At 34.8% G+C, this 19,438-nt stretch overlaps 1 protein-coding gene and 1 non-coding gene across 8 annotated transcripts in view; one reads left to right on the forward strand and one right to left on the reverse strand.

The window, feature by feature from the left end:
- Positions 1-19,438, forward strand: part of UNC79 (unc-79 homolog, NALCN channel complex subunit) — a 310,032-nt gene that overhangs the window by 34,308 nt on the left and 256,286 nt on the right. The gene's annotated exons all lie outside the window — the stretch shown is intronic.
- On the reverse strand, positions 5,668-5,778 carry LOC112437036 (U6 spliceosomal RNA). Its single transcript, XR_003025707.1, has one exon. It is a non-coding gene; the product is annotated as a U6 spliceosomal RNA (small nuclear RNA).

Here is a 19,438-nt window from a genome sequence, read left to right on the forward strand (position 1 = left end):
GGATTTTGGTTGTCCCAGTAATGACTGACTGTGTGCGTGGTTGGAAGCAACCTGCTAACTCCTTGTGGATGGAGTAAGTTTCTAATATGGTTCCCATAGTCTGTCTTATTGCAGTGCGCACTAGTAGGCCTTCGGTGTGTGCTTGGTAGGTTGATCAATGTGAAGCCTTTTTCCGAGTGCACTTGAGGGCTTGAGGGATTCAGGAGCTTAAACTTCAGATTGTAAATAAAAGATGTTTTTATTAAGCAGTGAGTTTGAATTTTTAACAATATACCAGAACTTATTCACCTAGATTGACTCCTTTCTTGAAAGCAGTACATATTATATGGATAATGCTGTCACTACTTAAAAGTCTTTGTAATTCTTCTTTGGAATGGCTATTAAAGCCGGTTTTTGAGACACACAAAACAGTAGTCTCATTATTTGAGGGCAATATCTTATATATGATAAAATGCAGTATGTCATTTATTCACCAGATAAGTTAAATAAACTGAAGGCTCCTAGAATTCTCAGATTGATGGTTCATTAGAAATTGTGCATGCCCACCTACCACCCAGTGCTTTTACTTCTTTATGTTTTTTTGGAATCCGGAAGATCTGAGTTTGAATCTTAGTTTTGCTACTGTTTGACCTTGGGCAAGATAATTGACCTCTCTGAACTTTATTTCCTCATCTGTAAACCTGGGCTAATCATGCTGATGGGGTTGTTGTGGGGAATGAGAGAATACATATAAAAGGTTTAGTAATGAGCCTAGCACATAGAATGTACTCAATAAATGATGGCTATGATAATGACAAGCATTGCCCACTTTTAAATAGTCCATCCCCTCTAAATAGTTAGGAAGCTCTCTTGTGATTTTTTTTGCATGTTTCTGAAAGTTAAATCTACATTCAAAATTAAGTTTTGCTTTTACAGAGGTTTTTGAAAAAAATTTGGTGCATTCTGTTTTGAGGAATGGTAACATAGTTTGAGTCCATGTAGAACCTCCCACTTGAGAATATCACATCCTGATATTATAATAAAGCCAAGTGGTTTTATTATAGTATGGTTTTTAAAGGAAAAAACACCACCTGTCATTTGATTGTGTAGTTACATATTACGTAAGTAATTTCAGGCTAAAGCCAGTGAGTATTACTGTCCTCTTCCTGTGTTTTCTCTTCCTTGTTATATTTTGAAATGGACTGGATGCTTTGTCTTGTCTCTTTCCTGGGCAATGAATAAAATCTATCTATGGACTTGATTCTGTAGAGCAATTAGTGGACTTAAGTAGCTATTTTAGACGTGTTAGTGAAACAGATTTTTTTCATCTGTAGAGGATGAAAAGGACACCATATCTGGAGCTAGAACATGTGGACTTGAGCTTTGTATGTCCTTCTGATTAATTGTGAGACATGGGGCAATTAACTTAATAGTTTTGTGCCTCAGAGTTTCCATCTTTAAAGTAAGGAATTGTAGTAGGAGCTATCTTTGCTTTAGTCTTAAGGGTTTGGAGGGCAAAGGAGGTAAATGGGAGTAGGCTGTGGAAAGGTTAAGGATGCTATGGATGTTTTTAGGTATCTGTATTTAGAATGAAGGTAATTAAGGAATCTCTTTTCTTTTTCTGTTAATATGCACTAACATGAGTGGATTGACATTTTCGTGTATGTTATGTACCTGAAAATAAAGCAAAAACACAATAGGCTGCATAGTTGATGTTCATGAAGGACAAATACTTTTTATAAAAAGAATGCAGATTGGCAGCATTTTATCCTTGGACTTGGTAGAAGTTTAGCTACGTGTAAGGAGCAAGAGAAGGAAAGGTCAGGGAAATTTTTTTTTCCTTCTACTGGGTGTGAAGACTACTGGATAAGGAGAGAATGGGAGAGCTCGTTTCTCCTCTGCATTCAGGATGCACACTACCACTTTCCTAAGGAATGAGGAGGGAGAATTAGGCTTAATATAATGTCAAAATATTATTTCTATTACTCTTCTTCTTGGAGCTTCTTGATGTAGATAAAGGTTTCACTGGTTTGACAAGTAGACATAGTTTTGTTGGACCAGCAAGAGAAAGTACTTGCATTTCAACCCAAACCAGCTTACTCGATTTACCTTTGAAATGTAACGTATCACAGAGATATGAAAAATGATTTCTGTTTTATGTAGTGGCATTTTCTGTGAGATAAGTAATAGTGATGAAGGAGAAGCTAGTGGCCGGGCGCAGTGGCTCACGCCTGTAATCCCAGCACTTTGGGAGGCCGAGGCAGGTGGATCACCTGGGGTCGGGAGTTCGAGACCAGCCTGACCAACATGGAGAAACCCCATCTCTACTAAAAATGCAAAATTAGCCTGGCATGGTGGTGCATGTCTGTAATCCCAGCTACTCAGGAGGCTGAGGCAGGAGAATCACCTGAACCTGGGAGGCGGAGATTGCTATGAGTAGAGATTGTGCCATTGCACTCCAGCCTGGGAAACCAGAGCAAAACTCTGTCTCAAAAAAAAAAAAAAAAAAAAAAAAAAAAAAAAAAAAAAAAAAGAAGCAGCAGCAGCTAGTTTTTGGAGCCTTTAAAAAAATATTCAATCTGTTTCCTGTGCTATCTGCAGAGCCTCAAAACAGGAGGTGAAAGCTTCCTAGCACTTTCTCAGGTGATTGCAGAAGAGTTAATTTTTTTTTTCTCCAAATGCTTCTTTTTCTTACAAAGTTCACTGTAGTGAAAATGTTTGCATAGCTGATATAGAATTTGGAATGATAAAAATGAAATTTATTTGGAATTCTAAAGAGGAGTCCCACTCCCTCCACCCCAAACTTTTTCTGTGTTCTAAGAATCAAAATTGACCAATCGGGATCACCTTGGGTATGCTCTTTCAAAAGAAGCTCTGCTTTTGGTAACAGCAGACATTCAGAGTTGGGGTTCTAGAATCAGACTGCTGCCTGTGTTTGAATCCTGGCTTTGCTCCCTGTAAACTCTGTGACCTTAGATAAGTTAATGTCTCTAAGCCCTGACTACATCCTCTATAAAATGGGGATAGTTATAGTTGTTGTGAAGATTAAATGAGGTGATTCATGAACAGTGCTTAGCAGAGAATCCTGGCACATAATGAGGACTTAATAAATGTTAACAATTATTATCATCATCATCATCATCAAATATAAAACCTTATGCTTGCTGCCAAAATGGAGATAATTGTGAAGTTTGGATCTAGCCTCCCAGTAACCAAAAATATTTTTGATTACATCAAAGATAAACAATTTTAAGAGTGTAGCTGATTAGCACTATGACTTGAAGTTGAACTTGCCCCTCTCCCATGTATATGTAAGGGCCATGCATGGAGAAATCAATAGATAGTTTTCTTTATTTTTTGCACATTATATGGTAATATCACTAAAATAGAAAAGTACTTCTCCTTTCAATAGCACTGCAGTTGTAGTCATTTAGAAATCTTTTCACAAGAATATTGCAAACTTCTTATAGAGGAAACTCTATTACAGTTTTATTCATATTATGCAAAAATTAGAATGTGCCTATTATAACCATTTTTGTGGTTGCAAAAAGAAGAATAGCTTTTAGCTCTCGTCTTACATGACTTCTCTGTATCATTTGACACTAGTTGCTGCATTCCTGATTTAAACTCCTTTTCTTCTTTCTTTTCTGGCTGTTCCCACTCAGATTTTTTCTTAGGGCTGTCTTCTTCCTGCCTTTTGAAAATTAGCTTCGCACAGGAATCTGTCATTAGTCCTCTCTCTCACTCTTTTTTAAAATCCCACAGACTCTTGACCACATTCACTTACATGGTATCATCTACGAGGATGCCTCCCACATACAATTTTCTAGTCCACAAACGTTTTTGGAACTACAGTCCTCTATCTCTACCCAAGCATCTTATACATACCACCCAAATTCATTGTCCTTTGTTCCAACCTTGTACTTCTTTTTAGATCAGTCATTTTGGTAAATGACACTTCCTTGCTCATTTATCCAAGTCAAAAAATCAGTCTTCCTAAACTTTTTACTCTCTGCCATAACTATTCAACACATTCCCAAGCCTTGTTGATTCTAGCTCATCAACAATCTCTGCTTTACCTCTTCGATCCAGTTACAATGAACTATTTTTTCAGTTCCTCCAATGTATCATGTTCTTTTTGCCTGAAATGTTTTCTTCCCCCTCATCGTCTTGGCCTGTCTAATGCCTACTTACTGCTCAATACTTAGCTTTGAAACCTTGCCTGATTGCCACTTTCTCCCTGTATGCCCTATTTGTGTGGTCACACTATATTTCAATTAGTTTCTTGTTAGTTGCCTTAATTTACTTTGTGTGTAGATTGTATTATGTTCCTCTCTGTGTCTCCAGTGTGCAATCCCTTGTCCAGTGCATAGTGTTTGCACAAAAATCGTTTCTTGAAAAAGTAAAAATGACTGAGGGTGGATGAAATGCCTTTTATAAGGAAGGATTACATAACCAAGTGTTTGGATATCATTAATTTGAAGATTTTACATTTTTGTTAATATGAAGTTCTGCATTCTATGCAATGTGAACATTGCACAAAATGCATGCTTTTCAAATGGATTTACAGGTAAATAAAACTACAGTTGTCAAAAATACTTAAAATATATTTGCTAAATCAAATGTTACAGTATTTATATAACATGTTACACATTTCTTAAACATTCATTGTGGTTTTGATTCTGTCCGATTAGCTAAATTTTCCTTTTACTATATTCAAAATAATAATTATGATTCTTAAAGTGGTAGGCAGTTTTAGCACACAGCCAACTGTTTTTTTTTTAAGATAAAGTGGCAATATATCTAAAGTCAGGGCCTCTTCAGACCAGTTTTACTTGGATCCTGTTCAAGTTTTATGTATTGATTACTCAACCAATAAATAAGCTTTAAGTTGGGATTCTTGTTTTGCAGTAGTATTATGTTGGAAATTCATATGCATTTGTTTCTTACATTTTGAAAATATATGGATAGCTCTGCATAAATAAACATATATATTGGCTTAGAAATGAAATATTTCCTGTATCAAAAAGTGCATTAAGCAAAAAATATATTCTTATCAATACTCTTGCTTTCTGTAATGTGAAAAGCTCAACAATTTCATTTAGAACTTTTAGCTTCTTTCAGTCCATTTATTCTATTTGTGTCTTGTTTTTCTCTCCTTCTGGACTTTTCAAGACCAATGTTACCAACAGCATACAGCTTATCATGTGAGTCTCATTTGATATTTGATGTGGGATTAAAACTGCGGTGGTGTTCAGCATTTCAGGGTATCTTTCATTTTCATTGGTCTCAGGGACTTGGTCTTCCAATAGAATAAAATTAAAAGGATATGTGTGTGTGTATACATATATATTTATGTATATATACATGCACAAATGCATGTGTATATACATATACATTTATGTATATGTTATTTTATTTTAAGAATAAATCAGCTTGCCTCAGAAGTAGAAATAGATAATAACTCACAAACAGTTTAGCATGTCAGGATTATATGTGCTTGAATCTTAAGCTCTCCAGGAAAGACAGTTTAGATATTTATTGCTTGTGCCTACTAGGTACTAGGCGCTTTGGTATATATTGGCTTAATTCATTTTCATAACAGCTTTGAGAGATGTGTTATTATACTTTGGTTTTATTTCTTCAATGTTCCTCAAGTACCTTAATTCCTATTTCTTCTTTTTATTTTTTTATACAGAACTTTTCACAGATTTGTGTGTCATCCTTGCGCAAGGGTCATGCGAGTCTTTTGCATATCATTCTAATATTTTCAGTGAGCACTTACCCTCTATCTGTGCAGCTGAAAGTCTTAGGGCTTTGTTTAACGCTGTATTAGTTTTCTAGAGCTGCTGTAATGAATTAGCACAGACTAGGTGGTGTAAAACAACTGAAGATTATTCTCTTACAGTTCTGGAAGCCAGAAGTCTGAAATCAAAGTGTTGGCAGGGCTGTGCTCTCTCTGCAGGCTCTAGGGAAGAATCTCCCTTCCTTGTGTCCTAGCTTCTGGGGGTTTCTGGCAATCTTTGGCATTCCTTGGTTGTAGCAGCATCACGCCAATCTCTGCCTCCATCTTTACACAGCCTGTGTCTCTGTATCCAAACCTCTCTCTCGTTCCTCTTATAAACACACGTCATTTGATTTAGAGCCCATCTTAATCCAGTATGACCTTATCTTAACTTGATTATATCTGCAGAGACCCTATTTCCAAATGAGGTCACATTCACAGTACCAGGATTAAGACTTGAACATATCTTTTGGGGGATACAATTCAAACCACTACAAACCTTATTACGTTTTGTCTTATTAATGTTATTTCATTGTTATGTCTGATTCTATAATCCAACATATTAGCTATTCTTCCATTGGTTTTGTGTCAACTACCAAAACAATATGCATTCCTATATGAAGTATCCAAAATAAAAATGTTGACAAAAAGAAAGAAGCACCAAAGCCCTGTGAGTGTCATGCTATTAAATAACTTTTTTCAAGTTGGCTTTGAGCCTCTAATCAATATATTTTAAATATGACAGTTTCGCTAGATACAAATCTATCCTATCATGGTACCACTCAATCTATATATTTCATCAACTTGTCTATTCACTTATTCAACCAATATTTATTGGGTGTCTACAATGTATCAGGCACTGTGCTAGGCTCTAGAGGAGCTTACAGTTGACTCTCCAAGTGCATCCTACTTTGCTGAGATGTATACACTCTCTACAACTTTTCTTTGATGCCCTGTCTAGATCTCTAAAAAAATAGGAAGTTGAAATGAACTTGGGATGACTTATTCACAGGGAGCCAACAATTGCTCCTGTGGTCATTACTACCCTTTATTTTAACTGGAGGCTAAAATTTTTGTGGGGAATTTTCTAAGAATCTCCACTCTCCCATTCAACATTGTTCTTAAAAAATAATGTTTCAAGCAGGTTTCACTGGCTTTCTTTTACGTTCTTTTTTTTTTTCACATAACCCTCATTGCGTTAGATCTTTTTCATTCTTCCAAAATTATTTTATAAACAAGTTGAATAACTCCAGGAAAAAGCCTCATAGTATTTTTGTGAGTATCATATTACTTTTATAGAATAACTTACTTTAGGAAGAATTGACATCTTTCTGATATTGAATCTTACTCTTTCTAAGAACATGGTATGTCTTTCCATTTGTTGAAGTCTGTGCCTTTCTTGGGGTGCTTTTTTCTCATATAGATTTTGGAATTTCTTATAGAGCTCTTGCTTAGTATTTTCTTTCATCATTTTTTGCCATCATAATTGAGATGTATCATTTCTTCTATTTTAAAATTTTGAATACATGAAGGCTATTGAGTTTTTGTATGCTGATTTTATAACTTTATTTTACTAAATTATTTTCTTTTTGTAGTCATTTTTCCATCTATTCTTTTGGGTTTTCAAGATATACAATTCTATGCTCTGCAAATAGAAAATAGTTTTGTCCTTTCTTTTCTACTCAATTTTTATGCCTCTAATTGCTTTCTTGTTTTCTGATTGCATTGGTCAGTATCTCCAATACAGTGTGAAATATAGCAGAGAGAATGGGTGTTCTTGGCTTGTGTTTTACTTTAGTAGGAAAATCTCTTGTATTTCTCTTTTAAGTAAGATATTATTTTGGGCTGAGGTAATATACTAGGCAGTATCTGTCAATTCTTATTTTGTTAAGTTTTTTTTTTAAGCCAAAATGGGTGTTGAGTCAAGTTTATTTTCTGCATCTATGGAGACCATATTGCTTCCTCTCTTAACTTTATTAATATGCTTGGTTGAATTTCATCATATTTTAAGAATTTTTGCATTGATATTAATAAGTTAGATTGTTTCATAGGTGTTTTTCTGGGGGGTAGAGTGGGAAGTAATTTTATTCAGGACCTGGGAACAATGTGATACTCACTACATAAAGTGAGCCTGGAAATTTTGCTTCCTTTCTAAACTTTGGAATAATATAATAGCATTGGTGTTATCTGATCTTTAAAAGTTTTTTAGAGTTCCCCTGTAAAACAATCTGGCCTGTGCTTTTTTTGTAGTGGAACTCTTTAACTTCTTTCTCTATTTGTTGTATGACACTTGTTCTATTTAGACTTTCTGTTTCTACTGGGGTCAATTTTGGTAAGTTTTATTTCTCTAAAAAATTATGCATTTCATCTAAGTTTTCAAGTTTGTTTGCAAAGAATTATGCAAATGACTATCTTAGAAATTTTAAAAATTCCTCTGTTTTGATGTTTATTTTCTGCTTGTCATTTCTAATGCATACAGTCGGCCCTCTGTATCTGGTGGTTTTTGCATCCATGGATTCAACCAACAGTAGATCAAAAATATTTGGGAAAAAAACAATAAAAAATAGTACAATAAAAAAATACAGTGGGGTATGACAACTATTCCTATAGGATGACATTTTATTCGGTATTATAAAACAGAGATGATTTAAAGTATACAGGAGAATGTGCATAGGTTATATGCAAATACTATATAATTTTATAAAAAGGACTTGAACATCCAAGGATTTTGGTACCTGCAGAAGGTTAGGGGTGGGGGTGGGTCCGGGAACCAATCCCTGGTGGATACTGAGGGATGACTGTATTTAATGTTGTGTATTTGTGCTGTCTCCCCTGCCCCCTTTAAAAAATTGGGTCAGTGGTTTGTCTATTTTGTTGATTTCTTTTTCAAGAAACCAGTTATTTTTATTTATTACTTCTAGTTTTTGGCATTTCTAAATTAATTTCAGTTTTTATTATTAATTTCTGATTATTTTTTCCTTGATTTCTTTGTTTTATTTTGTATTCCTCTAGCTTTTTGAGTTGGCTGTTAATTTTTTTTTTAATTTTTATTGAGATAGGCATTTCATGCAATATATTTTTCTTTGACACTTCCTTTAGTTGTAGCCTACAGATTATGGTAATGTCAGGCTTTATTGTAACTATTTTCAAGAAATTCTGCAATTGAATTTTGTATATTTGCCTTTGACCTAAGAGTGGTTTAAAAGTGCATAAATTTCCATGTGGAAGGGTATTTTTGTTTCTCTGTTGTGTTGTTGATTTCTAATTTTATTTCCTTATGGTCTGAGGATACTATTTACATTATTTCTATTTGTAGCACATTGAGGTTTTTGCTGTGTCATAAGATTTAGTCAGTTTTTGTGAATACCACATATGTACTTAAAAAGAAGTTGTAATCTCTATTATTATTGATACAATAATATGAGTTTGATGTATATCTATAAGATCTACCTTGTAATGTTGTTTAGGTCTTTTATACCTTTTATTAATTTTTAGTCCACTTGATCTTGGATTGTGAGAGGTATGTTAAAGTCTCCTATTATTAGTGTGTTTCTGTCTATTTCTCCTTGCATCTTCTGTAGTTTGCTGCTTAATCAAAGTTATTACTGTGTTACTGGGTGCATAAATACTAATAACTAATATCTTCATTGTGAATTGTAGCCTTAAACATTATAAAGGGCACTTCTTTATCTATTTTAATGCTTTTTGGTCTGAATTCCACCTTGTCAGATATTAAGATTATGACCCTGTTTTCTTTTTATTTGTGTTTGCCTGATATATCTTTTGCCATCCTTTTATTTTTAACTCTTTTGAATCTCTTTGTTTTAGGTGTGTCTCTTGTATTCTGCATAGTGTTGGATTTTGCTTTGTTAGCCAATCTGAAAATCCTTTTCTTTTAATAGGTGAGTTAAGCCCTTTTACATCTATTGATATGATTAATATGTTTGGCCTCAGTTCTATCATATTATTTTATTTTTATGTATTTTATATCTAAACTCTTTCATTATGCAATGGGTTTTATTTGCTCATTTTTTTCTTTTGGTTAACTTTATACTAAGACTTCTACATAATACTGCTAGTCCTCTTGTTTTTGGACTAACTAGTTCCCTACATTGAATAATATTGCAATTAGCTTCTAACCTCTTCTCTCTCCCCTCCTTCTAACCCAGTATCTGATATACAATAGTGTCATTTTGTTTACAATTAATACCCATTAGACAATCATATCCATATGCTCTCCATGCCTCCTGATTTTTGATAATTGTATTTTAGCTGCTATATTTTCTTTCTTATAATCATGGTTTAGCTTTGTTTCGCAGATAAATTTATATTTAATACTCATCACTCATTCTTATACTGCTGTCTTTCAGTCTTTTTGGTTGTCTTAATCGCCATTTCTAATAGATCCTTTAGGAAGGGCTTACAGAATCAATTATTGCCTGAGTTTTGGCAAGTTTATAATAGTTTGCAACTTTGTACTTGGAGGTCAGCTTGGGTGGACATAAAATCTTTGACTTATATTTTGCCAACTTGAGTATTTTAAATTTGTCACATCATTTTTTTTGGCATTAAGGATTGGTGAAAAGTCCAGTGACAATCTTGTTTTCTTAGTGGCTTAGTCTTTTTTTTTAATCTCCTTTTAAGTAGCCTTAACTATAATATGATTCATTGTTGGGTCATGCTGAAATGATTGCAGTATGTCCTTTCAATAAGTTCAAGATTTTTTTTAATTTTAGGAAATACAGTTTCTGGAGATACAGTTTTAATACTTGTTTTGTTCCATTGTTTGGCATTTTCCCTTGCGATCCCTATCATACATATGTTGGGTGTTTTTTGCTTATCTTCTGTAGGATCATTTTCTACTGTACGTTTTAAAAATCTCTTCCTTTATTTCTTTTAGAGTTTTTTTAGAATTACCCACACAATATACCTTTATTAGTCTACATGTGAATTAGCTTATTCTTGGTGATTCTGCATGTATATAGAACTATATATTTATTTAGGCCTTATTTTGAAATGTTAAATATAAAGTTGATAACATTCAGTTGAATATTATCTTATTTTGCATAAATTCAACTTATTCATTATAAGTAAGTACAAGCATTTGACTACTATCACCATGTCTTCTAATGTAGACACGCCCAAATACATACATATTAAGATACGTGTCATTTTGTCCTCTTTTTGTTTACGTGGAAATAGTGACAAATAATAAAATTCACCAATTTGCAAAGCACAGATTGATGAATTTTGCTAAGAATATACAGTCATGTAACCACTACCACAATAAAGATAAAGACCCATATCCTGGCTGGACATGGTGCCTTATGCCTGTAATCTCAGCACTTTGGGAGGCCAAAGTGGGCGGATCACTTTAGGTCAGGAGTTTGAAACCAGCCTGGCCAACATGGCAAAACCCTATATCTACTAAAAGTACAAAAATTAGCAGGGCATAGTGGTGCATGCCTGTAATCCCAGCACTTTAGGAGGCTGAGGTGGGCATATCACTTTAGGTCAGGAGTCTGAGACCAGCCTGGCCAACATGGCAAAACCCTGTCTCTACTAAAAATATAAAAATTAGCCAGGCGTGGTAGTGCATGCCTGTAGCTACTCAGGAGGTTGAGGCAGGAGAATCACTTGAGCCCAGGAAGCTGAGGTTGCAGGAAGCTGAGATTGCGCCACTGCACTCCAGCCTGGGCAACAGAGAGGGACTCAGTCTCTAAATAAATAAATAAATAAATAAATAAATAAATAAATAAATACCCTTATCCTTATCTTAGAAAGATTCCTTGTGTCCTTTGCTCTTGATCCCTTCCTTCAACTCCCAGTTCCAGGAAGACATTGCTTTTCTTTTTATTATTAGTGTTGCCTTTTATAGAATTTCATGTAAATGGAATCATTCAGTGCATAGTCTTTTCTGTCTGACTTTTTTTTTTTTTTTTTTTCTCAAGACGGACTCTTGCTCTGTCGCCCAGGCTAGAGTGCAATGGCACAATCTCGGCTCGCTGCAACCTCCGCCTCTTGGGTTCAAGCGATTCTCCTGCCTCAGCCTCCCGAGTAGTTGGGATTACAGGTGCACACCACCATGCCTGGCTAATTTTTTATATTTTTAGTAGAGACAGGGTTTCACCATGTTGGGCAGGCTGGTCTCGAACTCCTGACCTCGTGATCCACCTGCCTTGGCCTCCCAAAGTGCTGGGATTACAGGCATGAGCCACGGCACCTGGCTTCTGTCTAACTTCTTTTATTTATCATAATGTTTTGGAGAGTCACTCATGTTGTTGGGTTAATTAATATTTTGTTTGTTTTTATTGCTCTATATAGTCCATGGCATGTGTATATTACAATTTGTTTATCCATTCACCCGTTGATAGAAATTTGGGTTGTTTCCAGTTTTGGGCCATTATGAATATTTGCATACCTGGTTTCATGTGGACATATGTTTTTATTTCTCTAGGTTGAATACCTAGGAATGGAATTGCTTGGTAGTATGGTTAATGAATGTTTATTGTTATAAGGTATTTCTATACTACTTTGCAAAGTGGCTGTAAGGTTTTATGTTCCCACCAGCAATGTAGGAGAGAGTTTCAGTTGGTCTGCATCTTCATCAACACTTGGTATTCACAGTCTATTTAACTTTAGTCTTTCTAGTTGGTGTGCAGTGGTATCTTGTGGTTTTAATTAGCATTTCTCTGAGGATTAGTGATGTTGAACATCTTTTTATGTGCCAATTGACTATTTGTATATCTTCTTTTGGGAAATTTCTGTTCCAATCTTTGGTCTATTTTTATTAGATTTTTTTGATCTTTTGATTGAGTTTTAAGGGTTCTTTATATATTCTGAATACAAGTTCATTGTTTTGAAACATTTTGCTTCCAATCTGTGGCTTACCTTTGTGTTTTCTTAACAATGACTTTCGAGAAGCAAGACTTTTAAATTATACAGCCCATTTTCAATTTTTTTTCTTTTATCATTTGCACTTTTGGTATCCTGTTTAAGGAATCTTTGCCTAAACCAATGTCACAAAGATTTTCTTCAGTATTTTCTTCTAGAAGTTTAATGGTTTTATCTCTAACATTTAGGTTTATAAACATTTTTGAGTTAATTTTATGTATAATGTGAGGTAAAGTTTGAGGTTCATTATTTCCATGTACGATATCCAGTTGTTTCTTATCTCTATTGGATTATCCTGGTACCTTTGTTGATAGTCAATCACTCATATATATGTGGGTCTATCTCTGGACTCTATTTTGTTTCTTCATCTATTCTTATGTCAATGGCATATGATCTGTAGTACTGTCAGTTTTCCAACTTTGTTCTTATTTTTCAAAACTGTTTCAACTATTTAAAGTCCTTTGCTTTCTATGTAAATTTTAAAATCAACTTGTAATTTGCTTCAAAGGAAGCTTATTTGGATTTTGGTCTATAGATCCATTTGGAGATGATTACTTTCTTAACAATCCTTGGAATGACACATATGTAAACTTATTTATGTCTTGTTTAATTCTCTTTTGCAATATTTGGTAGTTGTCACATCTTTCATTAAATTTATTCCTAAGTATTTTTGTGAGTGGATTTGTTTTTCAAGTTTTATTTCCTAATTATTTGCTGTTAGTATAGATAAATACAATAGCTTTGTCGTGTTGGTCTTATATCCTGTACCCCTACCACACTCATGTATTTGGTGAGTAGTTTAAAAAAAGAAAAAGATATATGTATAATTTAAAGTTTTCAGTATGCACTCTTATGCCATTTGTGAATAAAGATAATTTTACATCTGCCTTTCCAATCTGTATGCCTTTTATTTCTTTTTATTGCCTACTGCACTGGCTAGGACCTTCAGGACAATGCTAAATAAAAGTGATGTGAGTGAGTGTTCTTGCCTTGTTCTTGACCTTAGGTGGAAAGCTTTGAGCCTTTCAGAATGTTAGACCAACCTTGCATTCCTTTATTCCTGAATTAAACCCTATTTGGTCATAATGTATTCTTCTAAAAATATTGTTGGATTCAGTTTTCTAATGTTTAGTTAGGGAGTTTTGTATCTGTGTTTTCATGAGATTTACTGGTCTGTAGTTTTGTTTTCTTGTGATATTTTTGTCTGGTTTTGAAATCAGGATAAAATTGGCTTCATAAAATGAGTTGGGAAGTGTTTCCTTTTCTATAGTTTCTGAAAGGGTTTGTGTAGAATTGATAACGATTCCTTGATTTTTTGATAAATTCACCATTGAAGCCATTAGAGCCTGGAGGTTCTTTTTTTGGGGGAAGGTTTCAAATTTTAAATTCAGTTTCTTCAGTTGATAAAGATTTCACAATTTTTGTTTGCTTTAAATTCTTCTTAAGTCCGTTATGGTTATTTGTGTCTTTTAAGGAATTTGTCCATTTTGTCCATTTGACAAATTTGTCTAGTTGCCATTTACTGGTATAAAGTTATTTGTAATAATCCCTTATAATTCTTTTTATATCTATAGAATTTGTTGCTATGTTCCTCTTTTATTTCTGATATTGTCAATTTATGTCTCTTTTTTTCCTGACCTGTCTGGTTAGAGGTTTATACATTTTACTGATGAACCAACTTTTGGTTTCAATGATTTTCTCTATTGTTTCTCTGTTTCCTATTTTATTGATTTTTGTACATAATTATTTATACCATTTCCTTCCTTTGGTTTGTTTGGGTTTTAATTAGCTCTTCTTTTTTCTAGCTTCTGAAAGTGAGAACTATATTATTAATTTGAAATCTTTCTTCTTTTCTAATACAGGCACTTGAAAGCCGTGCATTGCTTCATAAGTCCTGCTTTAGGCACATTCCACCAGTTTTGTATTTTCATTATTCAGATTAAAATATTCTCTAATTTATCTTGCAATTTTTTTCTTTGACCCAAAATTTCTTTAGACATGTGTGTGGTTTTTTTTTTTTTTTTGGTGGGGGATGGAGTTTTGCTCTGTTGCCCAGGCTGGAGTGCAGTGGCACGATCTTAGCTCACTGCAACTTCCGCCTCCCAGGTTTAAGCGATTCTCTTGCCTCAGCCTCCTGAATAGCTGGGATTACAGGCACCCGCCACCATGCTTGGCTAATTTGCATTTTTAGTAGAGATGGGGGTTCATTACGTTGGCCAGTCTGGTCTCAGACTCCTGACCTCAAATGATCCTCCTGCCTTGGTCTCCCAAAGTTCTGGGATTACAGGTGTGAGCCACCGTGCCCGGCCTAGAAGTGTGTTGTTTAATTTCCAAATATTTGGGATTTTCCTGGTTATCTTGTTTTTGATTTCTAACTTAATTCTATTTTTGTTAGAGAATATATTCTGTATGCTTTCAATCTTTTGACATTTATTAAGACTTGTTTTATGGCCTCAAATATAGTCTATACTGGTAAACATTCTATGTGCCAATTGAAAACAAAATGTATTTTTAAATTGTTGGGTAATGTGTTGAAATCTTCTACGCATTTGCTGATTTTTGTCTAATTTTTCTAATAGTTGCTGTTAAAGCATATTGCAGTCTTTAGATTATGGAATTCCTTTTCCCTTTAAATCTGTCATTTTTGCTTCATGTGTTTGGAAGCTCTGTTACTGGGTTCATATACATTTATGATTATTATGTTTTCCTGTTGAATACCCCTTTTATTTTTATGAAGTGTCTTTTTTATCCTTGTTAATATATTTTGCTTTGAAATGTATTTTATCTGATATTAATATTGCTACTCCAGACTACCTTCACATGCTGTTTATCTGGCTTATGTTTCCCATTCATTTCCTTTCACCCTTTAAAGTTTTCCTACTGTCTTTTTAAATATTCTTTTTTGCATTTTTAAACTACTGGTTGACTGAGCAATTATTATGTACTTCCTTAATTTTTCACAGTTAATAACGTACTACCTTATTTAAAATATAGAAATCTTGCAACTTTATAGGCCCATATCCCTCTTTATTTTATACTTATTTTATGTAATACATCTACATATGTTATAAACCCCACAAGACAATACTGTAACTTTAATTTTAAAATGACATGGTTAATAAAGAAATTAACAGAAAAAAGAAAGTATAGTCTTTTGCATTTACCAAGATATTTACCATTTCTGGTGCTCTTTGTTTTTTTTTTTTCTGAGGACTCAAGTTTCTATCTGAAATTTATTTCTCTTTAGCCGGAAAAACTTTCCTTCGCATATTTTGTAGTGTAGCTCTACTTGTGACCAAATGTTTTAGATTTCTTTTGTCTGAAAAAGTCTTTATTTTGCTTTTATTCTTGAATAATATTTTTGCTGAATACAGGATTTTGCTTCGACAGTTTTTTTTTCCTTTGAGTACTTTAAAAATGTTATTCCCTCTGGCCTTCTTGGTTTCAGAGGTGAATTCAGCCATTACTTGTCATATATCCATAAAATGTATGTAAATTATTGTTTTCTCTTACTGGTTTTAAGATCTGCTCTTTATTTTTGGCTTTCAACAGTCTGAGTGTCACGTGGGCTTCTATTGGCATGGGCCTCTGGGTGTTCATTCTGCTTTGTGTTTGTCATTTCATGTCTGAAAATTTCTGCCTGTTACCAAATCTGAGGACTCTTTGGCCATTATTTCTCAAATATTTTCTCAGCCCCGTTCTTTTTCTCCTCTCCTTTTGGTATTTCCATCACACATATGTACCTCTTACTGTCTGATACTACCTAACCCACCTCTGAGTCTCGGTTCTTTTTTTTTTTTTTTTTTAATCGTTTCTCTCCTCTGTTCTTCATGTTGGATACTTTCTATTGGTCTATTTTCAAGTTCACATATTCTTTCCTCTGTCATGACCATTTTTAACGGCTGTAAGTTCATTCAGTTAATTTTTATTTCTGAAATTGTTTTTCAGTTCCAGAATTTCCATCTTGTTCTTCTTGCATGATTTTTTTATTTCTGCTGAGACTTCTCATTTCTCTGATGAGAGTTTCATGCATTGAAAACATATTTTGTTTTACTTAATTGAGGATAGTTTTAGCAATTCATTAAAATCCTTGTCTGTTAGTTCCAGCATCTATTTCCTTTCAGGATCAGAATATACTGACTTTTCTTGTGGGAATGTGTTTTATTTTCTTGGTTCTTCTTATGTTGGGTCATTTTGAGTTGTATCCTGGATATAATGAATGTTAAGTTTTGGAGACTTTGGGGTCTACTATTTCCCACTGATGAGGTGTTGTTTCCTTTGCTTTATGGGTAATTTTCCTGGCTGGGATGGAATTGCAAACTCTGTTCTCATGCAGTAGTTCCTTACTTTGTTCAGATCTTTTGTCTTTAGCTGGGCTGATTTGGGTCTATTTTGCACTTGTGTGGTTCAGGGGTCAGTCAAAGATGTCAGAGTTTGGGGATCCAGAGTTTATGGTTTTTTCCCTTGTGGGATTCCCTCACTTGCTTCAGGAAAGTAGTTTTTGGTTTGTTCGTTTTTAGAATCTGCTCCATCACTTTCAGATCTTATCACTTGAGGAACTCCCTCCTTGCTTTGACTCCTGTTTTCAGACTGGGCCCCACACTACCTGTTGATGACTTGAGAGTTCTGTTCTGAAGACCCAACTGCCTTCCTTTCGTGTCTTCCTGCATGGATGCTGATGCCACATGGCTGTGTGGCTATCAGCAGTCTGTCCCCATCCTTTCATATTTAGTCCACGGTGATACTTTGTCTCCTAATTTTGTTGTAGAGATTGTCAGTGGGTCTTTGGTTTTGTTATCCTCATTGATCTGTCTATTTTTAACAGAGGGCCCTGGGTTGACTCAAAAACTATGCTGTTGCCACTGTCCTCTTTCCAGAATCCTCCTCTTTTACCATATTTAAGCTGATTATTTTTGAGTGCTTAAACTCTAGTCTCTGGTTTTTAGATTCGTTTCTTAAATAAATGGCTGCTGCCTTTAGAACCAGGCTTGTGGCTGTTCATCTACTCTCTGTTTCTGGGTCAAAATGAAGTCACAGAAGCTCTTTATTCTTTAATAAAGAAATGATTATCAAAAGTCATAAATACAGGGCACAGGTGTGATGGTGCGTGCCTTTAATTCCAGCTACTTGGGAAGATGAAGCCAGAGGATCCCTTGAGGCCAGGAGTTTGAGGTTGCAGTGACCAGTGACTGCACCACTGCGCTCCAGCCTGGGCAACAGAGCAAGACCTTGTCTCTAAAAAAAAAAGAAAAAGAAAAAAACCAACTTGTAAATATGGGAGGCTTCTCAACAATGACAATATGCATATTGTGTTTTTCTTATGCGACTGGGTTCATGCTTGCTCTTCAGTTTTTTTGAATTAAATAATTTAGTGTTTGGGTAATAACATCATCAGGGGATGAAACTGAAAAGCAAGGGAAGATAAATGAAAATGTTAGAAAGGGACTTGTATCTAGGGCGAGTGAGGGGGATGAAATCAGCGGTGGGTATAGATAAGATACAGGAAATGTTCTATCTTTTAATCTGGCGGTGGGTAAATGGGTGTACGTTATTATTACTTTTCAAAGTGTGTACATAATTGTACACCCTCTTTCATATCATGAAGATGTGCGAAACAGTCTCTGGGACACAATCTAAATTCAACTTCCTTGAGAGCTCCTCTTCAGGAGGTCACTGAGCAAAGTCAGAAGTGAGTCCTGGGAAAGAAGGAGTTCATCCCAGTTGAGGCTTTGCAGTGCTGTTGTGTAGGCCAGGGGACCTCTGACCAAAAATGTGGTCGGGGAGTGGGTTACTCTATGTTTTCTGCTTAAGCTCAACATGACCTGCCTCTAGCTCTTAGAAGTAGGTCAAAGCAGAAACTTTCTGTAGGGGTAAAATGAGTGTCCTTAGCTGTTTGAGGCCACTGTGGAGGAGAGTAGGAACTTTATTGGCTCAAGAACAAATATCTGGGCCACACTTGCTGAGGCATTCTGCATTGGGTTAAAAGCATGGTCTGGGGTTCTTGGTGATGGCAACTTTCAGGAATTTGTCTCTGGAACCACATTGCTCTGACCTTGACTGATTGCCCTCTATGCCTGATACACAACTGGGTGTTCTTTCTCCCAGGAGAAAGGATGCATCTATGAATGTCTAAATACGCCTTTATTTTTGATTTGTAGTTTGTCTGAATGTAGAATTCTACTTTGGGAACATTGTTTTTCAGGGTTTTGAAGGCATTGCTTCATCGTTATCTTGTTTCCAGTGTTGCTTTGGAGAATTTCAAAGCCATTTTGATTCTTGATCTTTCCTAAGTAATAAAAAAATTTAAAAATCTCTAGAAGTATGTAGAGTCTTTTCTTTGTCCCTAGCTTCTGACATTTCATAACAAAGTGCATTGCTATGTGTCTATTTTTACTCATTGTGGTGGGCTCTTTAATCCGCCATTATCTAAAAAGTTCTTAACTCATTTTGTTAATGGTTTTAACTCTTTTGGTTTTGCTATTGCCTTTTTCTGAAACTCCTTATATCCTGATATTGGATATCCTGGATTTGTCATTTCTCTTTTATTTTGTCTTTTGCTGTATTTTGGGGAAATTTTCTCAATTGTATCTTCTAAACCTTCTATTGATTATTCCTGGGATTATGTTTTTGATCTACAAAAACTTTTTTCTTCACTGTATGTTGTTTTTCTAACAGCACAACAGCATTCATTCATAGGTAGAGTATCTTATCTTTCTGATATTAATAACAGGTTTTTTTTTAAGATAAAGTTTTCCTCTTCCCTACAGACTCTTTCTCTCC

Source organism: Pan paniscus, chromosome 15 (genome assembly GCF_029289425.2).
Source record: "Pan paniscus chromosome 15, NHGRI_mPanPan1-v2.0_pri, whole genome shotgun sequence".
Lineage (NCBI taxonomy): Eukaryota > Metazoa > Chordata > Mammalia > Primates > Hominidae > Pan > Pan paniscus.